Here is a 13,685-nt window from a genome sequence, read left to right as displayed (position 1 = left end):
TTGATGTCCCTGCTTAGAGTCCCATACAGAATAGGTTGTACTAAGCAGTAGCAGTCCTGGTAATGCAGCCAACCTGCCAACCATGGGACCTTTCGATGATTCAAGAATGCTCTGATTTGGACAAGGCTACTATTTTAGAGTCATGTGGCAAATTTCAAAGGCATCGTTTCACTTCTCTGTAATGTTTAACACTATGTTGTTTATAACATCACGCCTGAAGTAGAGTTAGGAGGAGTAGAGAAAGAGATCAAAAAGTTGCAGGAGATGAAATAGCCTCCAGCTCTTTTTTAGTATTTTTACTTTATATTTATTATATTATATTACATTTGTAATTTTATATCTTTATAATTATTTCTATATTTATAAAATTACATATATAATATAATATAATATAATTATTAGATTGTATCTCGTATATTGCAATGTAGATAGGATACTTTTTCTCTGAGTACAGGGAGAAAATAATCCATTTTCTAAAAAGCATCTTTTTTTCAGTTCTGTGTAAGTATCATAGGATGTGAGAACGTAAGAGGGCACAGGATTCTTTCATGAAAATATGTAGGAAATGTGACATTCTGGGACCATGGATTTCTGTTTGCCAGCATAAAAAGTATGTATGTGTGTGCGTGTGTGTAAGAAATGTGTGCACATGTATATTTGTGAGTGGGATGTTTTCTCTTTCCTTAAAAAAATAATTAGAAAATTTAAAAGGGAGGGAAATCAAGCAGTATTAGAATGTATTTTTTAGAGAAAATTAATATTCAATAAATTTAGACATTTTTCTAGAACATCTAAAATTCACTTTCCCTCCCCATAAAAAGTAAGATATCCTATGCATTTAAGAATCATAGTCATGTACATTCATCTCTTCTGATAATTTTATTAAGCAAACATGGACATTTATTTGGTTCTGTAGCTATTTTACATTCTTTTAGAATTATAGCTTTCCTTGTAAGTCACAGTGAAAATCAACATTTGAAGCTCTTTGGTCTGGAGAAAAATATAATTTAACTTATAAAATATTTAATTACTTAGATAGTTTTGCCTATATGGGTCAGAGAAATATCCTAAGAAAAATGAGAGATCAGCTGTCTAAAGCCTTTATTGATTTAAGTTATTCTTTAAAAAATAAAAAAATTTAAGACTCTGATACTATAAACAAAGCTTCTTGATGAGAACTGAGTTCATGCTGTGATAAAAAAGTTACAAAGCAAGAGAACAGCCTCATTATATTTTTAAAATCCCAGCGAGAGTCGTTGTTTTGCCAAAGCAATGTGTCAAGACAGCCTGGGACCCAACATCAGTGCCCAGGAGACTAGGAGTAAAGAGCTTTAAAAGCTTTGAATTTTTTTCTAAAACAATTAAGATTAAAGGAGTTAATCAGGAAATCTGAGGTTATATAAGGGGTGAGCAGGTCATCCAGCTCATATGTCTGGTTTGGGGCACATGCTTGGGATGACCAAACTTTTCCATGGAAGATTGTACTTTATGATAATTCTTCCAGGATGAAAGAAGTGACAAGAAACATTAAAGTCTGAAAAGTGATCTCCACCACCACTGACATCTGATAACATCCTGGCCTCTCCAGGGACATCTGACCGAGGGAAACAGATGAGCCAGCTGGGGCTCCTACCCCAGGAAGAGGAAAGGAAGTGGGTCATGTCTGGTGAGGCAGCTCATCTCTCTTGGCAAGTCAGGCTGACTAATCTGGAGGTGACATTCTCTACCATGGCTGTCCTGGCCAATGTATGACCTCCTCTCCAAAGGTAGCATGGGCTGCGTCGTAGGATTTTACATGGTACCTGAAGCAAAACCAAGAGTAGATCTGGAATATATCCTGTGAAGCTCCAAGGCTCAATATCCACAGTAAATTATTCTCAAATTAGTGAGAAGAGAACATTCCTGATGCAAGCAAGAGCTGCTTGGGAAGAACCAAAAACTTTCTGAGTTGGTATGCAAAAGAACAGAAGTCCTAGGGAGATTTTTCCTGACTTAATCAGAGTTGAATGTGGGGTTTCTGGAAAGATACAGAAAAGTGAAACAAGAGAGGCAAGGTTTGTTGGCATGTGCTGCTTGGTATTTCACCAAGTCTTTACTAGTAAAAGTGACATCATTTATCTTTTTCCTTAAGTCGTGTCTATTCTAGTCCAACTTTACTGACAGCAGCAGCTTGGATTTGAAAGTATGCCTGTGTTCTTTGCTAAGTAAGCACTTACTGCAAGGTTTCTAGCAACCTAAATTTGAACCGTATTTTACTCATCATGCCCCCCAAATGCTGCAATTTTGAAATTACAGCATTACAATGTGTAGATTGAATCTTGCTATGCACCCAATGATTCCTTCTACCTACTACTCATTTTCTCTTCAGTGTTGATGCTGATGACCCATTCTAGCATCATGTTCAGAAAACATCAATCAGTCCTGCACCTGTGGGAGACCAATTTCTGCTGGTTGCAGTGGCAGTGGGAAAGTAGGAGCTCTCAAATCCCATCTGCAATGGGAATGCTGGCCCTCATCACCAAGGCTCCTAAACATGCAGATTATAATGTTTATGCGTTTTTAAATTTTATTTTACTAAAAATGCATTTTTCTTAGCACCATACTTAAGTAACATTTGATTTTTTTTGTGAGGAATTTGGCAGTACCTAGGCAATTAGCTGGGAGCTGTGTAAATTCAGGAAACCTGATTAACAGTCAGATCATTATTCATCTAAGAATTCAGGCTTAAGCCATGGTGGATAAAGTTTTCTTCTAAAAGCATTAGGCAGTTTGGCTTTAATAGGAGAACTGATTACTTCAGTCTGTGCTTTCTTGCTGGACAGCATCATTTCAAGGTATAAATTCAATTTATAAAATGGAAAATATGTAAGATATGCATAAGCTTATTTTGATTTCACAGAGATAATAAATGAAATGTTCTAGTAACTAATTTATTCCAAATAACTGAACCTATGCTATGTAATGTAGGTTGCAGATTTTGAAAAATGGAAAAAAAATATTATTTAAAGCTGTAATTGGAAGTTGTGGTCAGGTCATTGATAAGCTCCATGCCTCCGGGGTCATCTGTTAAATAGGAGGGTTAAATGAGATGGCCGTTAGTGGCTACTCTTTGTGACCTGAGACAGGTTTTTGACCTGAGGTTACCAAAACTTAGGTAGTCCATACATGAGCATCAGGAAGTCCAAGAAATAGCTGAAATTGTATCAAACGTGTGTATGTGTGTGTGTGTGTGTGTGTGTGTACTTACATACATGTTTTCTTTTGGGATATCCATGGATTTTACTCAATACCTGAACTCTGTGCCCCCATAATGTTAAGACTATAACACTCATTCTGTGATTAGTTTGATTGTTAGAAGAAATCTGTCTAGTAGCAAGTATAAACTTCCATTTAAAAATGGAAAATACCACCTTGAGCATACAGTTGTTCAGGTTTCTACTCATCAAATTTTAATTTTAAAATATTTATATATTACCATCTGACTTCTACAGAGCTTTCAGGTGAAACACTCAGTTCTCATAAGCTCTTGACAGTTAGCTAAGGCTCCCAGATGAGATGAGAAAAATTGAGACTTATAGAATTGAGGCAATGTGGACAAAGAGAAAAAGGGGCAGAGCTGGAACTCAATGCTGACATTATGATTTAAGTTTGCATTTGTTCATGGCACCACAACTGTCTCTACAGTGTCCTTAGGACATCAGGAGTAGGGGAGGGGTGCACAGACTGGGGAATATGTTGCCAGGTGAGACCATTTGTTATAGACTTTTGCATTGGAGAGGGAACTATCAGCAAAAGAAATCCTATCATAAGATAAACAGTGCATTCCTGGAGTCTAGATTTAAAATGCTTTTCTAAAATTCAGAATCTTTCTTCGTAGCAAGCAAAAAGAAAACATATCTATGACTAGCAAGAAAACTACTGAGACTGAAATCTTACCCAGTTGTAATGCAGACTTTTTACAAGAACATCTTTTGTGGATTTGCATTTTTTTCTTTCCAGAAGAAAACGTGAACTGATTCAAAACAGGGGGACTGTGAGAGAGATTTAGGACAAGAAAGGCTGTTTGTTGGTGTTCCCTATGTCTTATTGAATTTTAACAAATTCCATAGAAACTGAAGCACAATAATTATTCTCTTTTACCAACACTCAACCTTTTCCTAAGTAGGTCTATGACACTAAGTGGTTGGCAAAAGTATTTTTATGCTCATGCTGTTCTAAAAGCATATTAGAATGCACTGAGAGATGCATGATTTATATATTTTCATTTTGACTTCTAAGGGATTTACATCTGAGCATAGATAAATAACATGATAGAAAGCAGTTTGCTGGTACAAAGGAAAGAATCATTCAAATTTAGCCAGTTTGTGTTGCCACAGTGACAGGGGAACAGGAAGTATTTAATACCAGATGTACAAGGAACTTGGGCATGGGGGCCCTGACCCTACTTTTAAATTCCCCACTTTTACTCTGCCATGTAGCAGGCTAGGGAAGGGAACTAGCATTTATTAACTCTAATAAGGTGCCAGCCATTGTGTTAGGCACTTTATTAACATTTTCATACTCAACTCCACAGCAGCCCTGGAAGGTTGGTAGTATTTGTCTCTATTTCCAAACAAGAAAACACAGATTTAATAAGGTCTAATAATTTGCCCAAAGCCACAGAGTTACTGGCACTCAAATTTGATCTCAATCCTCTCAGCCATTAAACCTATGCTCTTTGTATAATTCAGCACTTCTTGTCTGGACTTTAATGTCTTCATCTACAAAATAAGCGTACCTCTTAGGATTGCTGGATTATAAAATATTAATTTACTGAGAACTATCCTAATATACAGGAGGTTTTGGATAAATAGTACTTCTCGTCCTACACTTTGTTTTGGTAAGAACTCTAATTTTGTTGTTTGATGTATTTTTGCATAGGTTGATTGATTAGGTTTTGTTTTGTTTTGCTTTGCTTTAAGATTTGGACCTACTCAGCTTTTTCTAAGAGGCAGAGGCAAAAAGATACTCAGAATAGAGATGCCTGTATAACTTTAGAATACAGGGAGAGCCAGAATAATATATTTTTTTCTTCTGCCTTATGTCTAGGTTAAAGAACTGAAGGCCAGGAATGGGACAGTGCTGTTCTGCCCCCCTGAGAGAGCATGTGCGATTGTCAGAGGTCTTCTTAACTGTACACCAAGGCCTTTGCAGACAATTTTAATAGTCCTTTCTTAAGGAGTGCAGTCTGTTGTTTTCGGAAGGGATTGAAGCTATACAACAGCCAAGCTGCACCTTAATCGGCCTGCAGTGTTCCAAGCGTCATTGGAGGCAAGTAGCCCAGAGGGCTGACCAGGCCAGGTGTGTGGTAGAGTATGTGAACAGAATTCACCAGAATTGGTAGGGAGGGACAGTATTTCCTTGCCTATAAATGACAGACTGCTCACAGAGAGGCTTAGGAAAAACTACTTAGCTCAGAAATAATGATTATTTATTTATTTAACCTTGCTTCCTGCCTAAAGGTACTGGAGTTCTCTGCTTGCAGATAATGAGTGGCATCCAAAACTGTATTCCAAGAACAGTGGAAAGCACCTAGATAAGCTTGAAGTGGTTGGGAAGGATGATGACTCTGAATCTTAGAAAGATATTTTGATATTTTCATTTAGAAGACATTGACTCAGCATCGCCTTTGAACTGGGGATATACAAAAATGATTAAGGCACAGCTTTCATCTTGAATGTACTGACAGTCTGGTGAAAGATCAGACTTGTAGATAGATACTATAAGACACCCGGTGGGCTCTGTGCTGGAGGTATAAATAGGGTGTAGTAGAAACCTAAAGCAAATAGGGTCATTATTTTACCTGGTGGAGAAGTCATATTTGAGTTAGCTTTTAAAGGATAAACAAGAAGTTGCCAAACAAAGAGAATGAGAAAAGGAAGGGAATTCTAGACAAAGCACATACAAAGACCCAGTGTCTACAAGGCAGATTGTGGGTCTTGGCCATAAGACAATGACACCAGAGACCAAGCTTGGGGCCAGAATAAGACATTTGGTACTCTGAGTTATGACAGTCAGTGGGCTTAAGCCCTAGCTTGGCTGCTTCAAGGATGTGCCTCTGAACAACTTACTTATTCATTCTAAATCTTGTTTTTCTTATTTATTAAATGGGCATAATAACATTTCCTATCTCAGAAAGCTGTTGTGAGGATTAAGTCAAAACAGCCCTTAGCACAAATCTAGCACATAGATGTGCTCAATAAATGCCAACTCTTAGTAGAATTAATGGTAGCAATAGTCAATTTTATAATAAAATTAATAACACTGCATAAAAACATCAATAATCTTCTCATTAGACTTCTCAGGGGTCTTTTTTTTTTTTAAAGAAAAAGGTCTGGAATAGCACTGTCCAATAAAACTTTCTGTGACTGTAGAAGTGTCTTCTGTCTGTGCTGTCCTACTCAGTAGTCATGAGCTGCATCTGATGACTGAGCATTTGAAATATAGCTAGTGCAATGGAGGAACTGACGTTTTCATTTTACTTAATCTAAATAGCCACACATGCATAGTGGCTATTGAATTAGACAGTGGAGTCTAGAGTTATGGAGTCATCAAATGTTACTTATAAGAGACCTTAGGAGCTGATATAAAGCCCTCTCCCTCCCCCCCACCCCACTACCCACCATTTCACAGATGACTCTTAGAGGGAAATTGACTTGTGCACACCCTTAGTTAATGACAGATCTGGTACTAGAACCCACCCTGGGCAAAGTTCTTATTACCCTGACATCTGGTTGAACTATTCTTTCCACTTTAGAAAGTACCTGTTCCCATATAGTGGATTCCAATGTCCCTGTCAACCACCTCTTCTTTCCTCCCCATGAACATTTCTAATTCTTTTACTGATAATATGAAATGCATGCTGCATCCAGCAAATCTCAAGTAATCCATAACTCACTGACAGATCCTTAGTTCCTGCTCGTGGGAACATTATATATTGGCAACAGTTCATTTAGTACAAAATTCTCATCACCATAGTTTTCATAACAAATATTTTGTTGTTGTTATACTGTTATTTTTTGTTACTTTTCCTGAGTGTTAAACTTGTGTCAACAAAAATAGAGATCTTCTTGTAGAATTCACAAAACATAAGTTCAAATTCTTCATCATTAGAAAATTGAGGTGATTGAATTATTTAGCAAAATGATTGGTTAAGAATAATTGATCAGGAGAATCTGGGAATATAGCAGAATAGGAAGTACCAGGAATCTGTCTTTCCATCTAGACACAAATTTCACTGGCAGAATCTGATATAATTATTTTGAAACTCTGAAGTCTATTGGAAGGATTATATATGCCAGGGAGGATTGGATGACAAATTATGGGAAATTTGGGTCAATTTTAATTTATAGCATGATAGCAGTTATTCATTCCCCAGCCCCATGGCAGGCAACTGTGCATGCATTCCATGAGTAACTTGCAAGCAGGTTGTGGGAGCCAGATTGAGCAAAAAGGACCTTTTCTTAAAAAAAAATTGAGAATATGTATTCTGATTGCTGATTGCTGCTTTTTACCTTGGAGGTGTAAACAAATAGGGGAAAGTCATTGTTGAATCCCTTTTCTCATTGTTGCAAGCCCCTCTCCCTTTGGTTGAAGCAACTTCCATAAGTTCTAAGGGCATAACATGCTTTTGTTTTTTCCTTCCCCATCCCGACATTACTTTTATCTTCTTTCCCTTTGAGAGACAGACATTTAAAGTGTAGGACACTTAAAAACAACTACATATAAGGGGGAATTTAGAAAGTCACAACGCATGCCCTGAGCAAAGTACAGGCCTGAAAATTACCTGAAAAGACCTTATGTTTACACTTTGGGCTAATCACCAGCACAGACATAGCATACCACAATCAAAAACAAAATGAGTAAACTTTGGGGAAGGAGAAGAATATTATTTCCAGAATTATAACATTATTGGACTCAAAAGTCCAGTTTTCAACAACAACAACAAAGAAACACAACACATACAAAGAAACAGAAACATATGGTTCTATCAAAAAAAAGTAATCCAGTGAGATCATCCTTGAAAAATATTTGATAAAGGATCGACGACTAAACAAAGGCTTTAAAACAACTGTTTTAAAGATATTCAGAGAACTAAAGGAAGATCTGGAGAAAGTCAAGGAAACAATGTATGAACAAAATGGAAATATCAATAAAGAGCTAGAAAATCTGAAAAGAACCCAAAAAGCAAATAGGCAGAATAGTAACTGAAAAGTATAGTAACTAAAATGAAAAAAAAAAAAAAACAACACTAGAGGGATTCCGAAGCAAATTTGAGCAAACAGAACAAAAAGTTGTTGAACTTGAAGCTAGGACAATGGAAATTATTGATTCTGAAAAACAGAAAGAAAACATATTAAAGTAAACTGAGAAGACTATAAAGAACCTGTGAGACACCATCAAGCAGACCAACATACCCATCATAGAAGTCTCAGAAGGAGAATAGAAAGAGAGAAGGGGAAAGCTACATTATTCAAAGAAATAATGACTAGAAACTTCCCAAATTTGATGAAAAACATGAATATAAGCATTCAAGAAGCTCAACAAACTGTAGGTAAAAAGATCCACACCAAGGCATAGTATAATCAAACTGTTGAAAGACAAAGACAAAGAGATAATCTTGAAAGCAGTAAGAGAGGAGCAACTTACCACACAAGGGATCCTCAATAAGATGATCAGCATATTTCTCATCCTAGACTTTGGCAGTGAACTGATATATACAAAATGCTAAAAGGATCAAAATCTGTCAACCAAGAATCCTGTATCTTCACTTTCAAAAGTGAAGAAGAAGTTAAGACTTTTCCAGATAAACACAATCTGGGGAAGTTTATTTCCACTAGACAGTCCTGTAAGAAATGCTAAAAGTAGTCTCTCAGGTTGAAATAGTACACTAGGCAGTAATCTGAAACCCAAGAATGCATAAAGATCTCAATAAAGGTAAATACGTAGGCAATTATAAAATCTAGTATCATTTGAACTTTGGTTTGTAACTCTACTTTTTGTATTCTACATGATTTAAGAGACTAATTCATATTTTTAAAACATGTCAGTCTTAAAATCTAGTATTATTGAAATTTTGATTTTAGCCCTACATTTTGTTTTCTATGTTATTTAAGAGATTGATGCATTCAATTATTAGTTTATGATTTGGGACACATAATGTATACAGATGCAGTTTTATAATATCAACAGTTGAAGTGAGGTGGAGATAGAGCTATATAGGAGTAGGGCTTTTGTATGTTATTGAAGTTAACCTGTAATTTTCAAATGAATGTATAACATAATGTATAACATAATGACCACACAGACAATTGCTAAAGAATATACAGATACATAAAAGGAAGTGAAAAGGATATTAATATATATATATTTCACCGCAAAAAAAAAAAAAAATCAACTAAACAGAAAAGAAGACACCATTGCAGAAAATGAGAGCTGAAAAAGCTATGACATAGAAAAGAAATAGCAAAATGACAGAATTAGGTCTTTTCTTATCTGTAATTACTTTAAATATAAATGAATTTAAATGCCCAATCAGAAGATAGAGAATGGAAGAATGAGTTAACAAAAAAAAAAAGAAAAACCACACGCAATTCAATTATATGCTGTCTACCAGATACGCTTCAGACCTAGACACACAAATAGATTAAAAGTGAAAAAATGGAAACAAATATCTCATGCAAATTATAACCAGAAGAGAGCAAAGGTGGTTTTTAAAATGTCACAAAAAGGCGAATACTGTATTATTTCACTTATCTGAGGTACATAAAGCAGTCAAATTCATGGAGACAGTAAGTAGACCGATGGTTGCCAGGGGTTGGGAAGAGGGGGAATGAGCAATTATTGTTTAATGGGAATAGAGTTTCAGTTTTGAGAAAGGAAAAAAATATGGAAATGAAATATGGTGATGGTTACACAAAAATGTGAGTATATTTAATACCACAGAACTGTACACTTAAAATGGTTAAGATGATAAATTTTATCTTATATGTGTTTTATCTCAATTTTTAGAACTGTATTTTCTCATGTATATTAGACTCAAAATATTTGAACACCAGATGCCAACAGATCCTTTTATGCAGTATTAATCACGATAGCAAAAATATGGAAACAACTTGTGTCTACCAGCAGATGAATGGATAACCAAACATGGTATATCCACACAATAGAATATTATCCACCCATAATAGGGACTGAGCTTCATTCTGATCCATGCTACAACATGGATGAACTTTGAAAACATTATGCCAAATGAATAAATTCAGGTGTAAAAAGTCACCTATTGTGTGATTTCATTTATATGAAATATCCAGAATAGGAAGATTCATAGAAACAGAAAGTAGATTCGTGCTTTACAAAGACTAGGAAGGAGAGTGGAATAGAAGTGATTCCTTAATGAGTACAGAGCTTCTGTTTAGGATAATGAAAAAGTTTTAGAAATAGTGGCAGTGTTTGAACATCGCGAATGTAATTAATACCACTGAATCAAGCACTTTAAAAAAGCTGAAATGGCAAAAGTTGTATATATTTTACCCCCAAATCTTTCCACATGCCAAAAAATAAAAAGGAGGCAATTGGGTGCAGACATAAGTCTTTGTAGCAACCAGTATAGTTAGTCACCCTTGTCTAAGAGGCAAATGTGCTTATGGAATTGTTATGGTATCCGATCTACACAAATGTATCTTTTTCCTTCTGCAGAGATAAATCCCTGTAGAAGACTCTCATTAGGAAATGGTACATGATGCCATGCGTGATTGATGAGGTCATATTAGTCTCTCCACTACAGATATATTGTAATCTTCAATTCCTAGATAATTTCTTTCAGGCTTGGTCTGTATTTTCCTCTTGGCTGGTTTAGCTGACTCTTACTCTTTCGTCAGGTCTCCTGTAAATTATCTCCCTCAGATAAGCATTCCCTGATCTCTACCCTTAAAAAGTAAATCAATCAGCACCTTCTATGCCTGGCAACACACACACACACACACACACACACACACACACACGCACGCACATACACACACATGCATGCTGCCCATGTACACACTCTCAATACATCCATCCTTGATGTTTTGTTTATGATTCTCATCATAGCATTTAATGATACTTTGTTTTTATTATTATTTGTTTAATATCCATCTTCTTAGACCATAGATTCTTTGAGGGTAGAGATTGCCTCTGTTTCATTTACTGTGTTATCCCTGTGGTCTAATTTGATCCCAGAAACTCGGTATTAGTTTATAAGTATCTGTTGAATTAAAACATAAGCAAATAAAATAAAAACTCTACTAATGGATAGTGACTAACTGCTTTAGCAACTAAGCACAAAGAATAATTTTTTGTGGAATAAATTACCCATACTTATTAAACAACTAAGTTAAGTTCTACTTCTCTGGACAGTTTAGGAATAGGTTTGCCTAAAGACCATTTAAGACTAGAAAGGGACTGAGTGTCAAACAGCTTAAGCAAAGTAACTAGTGAATTTTTGATACTTTGTGAATGTAATTGTTAAGAAAGTCCAGGGTTGGCCATTTGGGCAAAGTAAGCTCTTACCCATTCCACCTTCCAGATTCCAGAGGCAAAACAACTTGCCTCAACTCTCCACTTAACCTTGAATGAATGGCATTGTTCTGAAGACACTTCTCACTGATAAATTGTAGGGTAAAAAGTTTTTGATAAACTTCATTTTGTGTAAAGGAAAAAGGTTATTAATGATTGAAAAATTATTTCTAATTTACCATCCACAGGTGCCTTCTGTGCAGTTGGTCTTCAGAACAGCCCTTTGCTGAACTAGATAGTGTGCAGATGCATAGGAACAGGAGGTGGGGATCTGGGTTACAGAAGGGTTGGAGCTTTCTGGGCAAGTGGGGGATACAGGAGCTTACTGTCCTCTGTTAAAATGGGAAAACTGATATTGAAGGGATTTTCTTTAACTTGTGCTCTGTTATATGCCATAGAGCTTCTCCTTCTCCTTTCCCACCTTCCAGTGTGAAGTCTTTGGGAAAATTCCTCACCAACGCTTTGAATCACTTTGATATGAAGAGCAGAGCAAAGACTGCCACTAACAAAGTCATCACAGAAACATGACCATGTGATGAAGACACTTCACTTCTGTGGTATTCTTTCCCAAAACGTATAGCCCCTGTGTTGTTATAAGAAAAGTACCAGACTAGTCCAAATTGGAGGACATTTCACTCAGTGCCTGACCAGTATTCTCAGGACTGTCAAGGTGATGAAAACAAGAAACTGGTGCAGATCAGAGGAGACTGGAAAGACACGACAACTAAATGCAATGGAGTACCTAGATTGGATCCTGGAACAGAAAGAGGACATTCATAGAAAAACTGGAGAGATGCTTTTTTCCCCCTCTTTCCGCATGTTTGAGTCCCTTGTAGATCCTGGATGTTAGGCCTTTGTCAGATATGCAGTTGGTAAATTTTTTTGTTCCCATTCTGTGGGCTGTCTCTCCACTCTCTGATTTCTTTTGCTTTGCAGGAGCTTTTCGATTTGATAAGGTCCCACTTGTCTATCTTATCTCTTCTGGCATGGGCACTTGGGTTTTAATCAAGAATTGGTTACCAGTTCCAATTTCCGTAGGGTGTCTCCTGCATTTTCAAAGGTTCTTATAGTTTGAGTTTTTATGTTTAGGTCTTTGATCCATTTGGAGTTGATTTTTGTGTATGGTGATAGGTTGGAGTCCTGTTTCAATCTTCTATTTACTGAATAAGCTCCCCTCTCCCAAGTGGTTGTTAGTGGAGGTTGTGTTTGAAGATGAGTTGGTTGAGAAATTGAGGTTTTGCTTCCAGAATATCCATCCTGTTCCATCGTTCCATATACTATTCTTATACCAATACCAGGCTGTTTTGATTACTGTAAATTTATAGTAATATTTAAACTCTAGAAGTGTGATATCTCCCACTTTGTTTCTTTTACTGAGGATTATTTTGGCTAGGTATCTGGCAATTCTCTGTAGTCTTTCTACAACTTTTCTGTAAATCTAAAATTATTCCAAAATAAATAGTTTATTTAAAGGTAAAACCTCAAAACTAAAGTAGTCATTTTTGACTCCTTGTTAAACTAGTAAGGGAAGCAAGTAAACTAAATCCTTAAGGTTAAAAAGTTTATACAAAGTAATCACAAGAAGGAGCAATGCAACTCCCTACTAAGTGGAAAATGACATTGGTTGTTACCCTAGGGCCTTGATCTTTGTCTCCAGTTGCAGCATGGCCATCACTGGTCAAGAAAAAACTATTCTGATACTTTTAGATAAAGGAAGATTTTATCTAGTACTATTGTAATAGATGCCAAGACTATTGTAAAAGGGAAGAGAGATCAAGCTCTACTCTGAATATAGTAAGGACAAGTGAGGATTTATAACCAAGGAGCAGAATGAGAGGGTCAGTGAATAGAACATCACAAAGAGGAGACATCAAGGGTAGGAGAGTCTTGCTACACCAACCGAACAAGATTCTTCTTGAAGGCAGGCCAAGGATTTACACATCAAAATTGGGGATGAGGAATTTGATCAGATATCAAGGGTAAGAGAATTCCCACTAAAGTGACTTGTCAGGATTCTTGCTGAGACTGGGCTAGACAGGCCAAAGACAGGACAGGGCCAAGGTTGAGGTCTAGTTGAGAAGAGGGTTCAG

The sequence above is a fragment of the Carlito syrichta genome, unplaced genomic scaffold, assembly GCF_000164805.1.
Source record: "Carlito syrichta isolate Samal-C Ts95f unplaced genomic scaffold, Tarsius_syrichta-2.0.1 Scaffold204863, whole genome shotgun sequence".
In the NCBI taxonomy this organism is placed as follows: domain Eukaryota; kingdom Metazoa; phylum Chordata; class Mammalia; order Primates; family Tarsiidae; genus Carlito; species Carlito syrichta.
Note: the sequence above shows the minus strand (reverse complement) of the source record.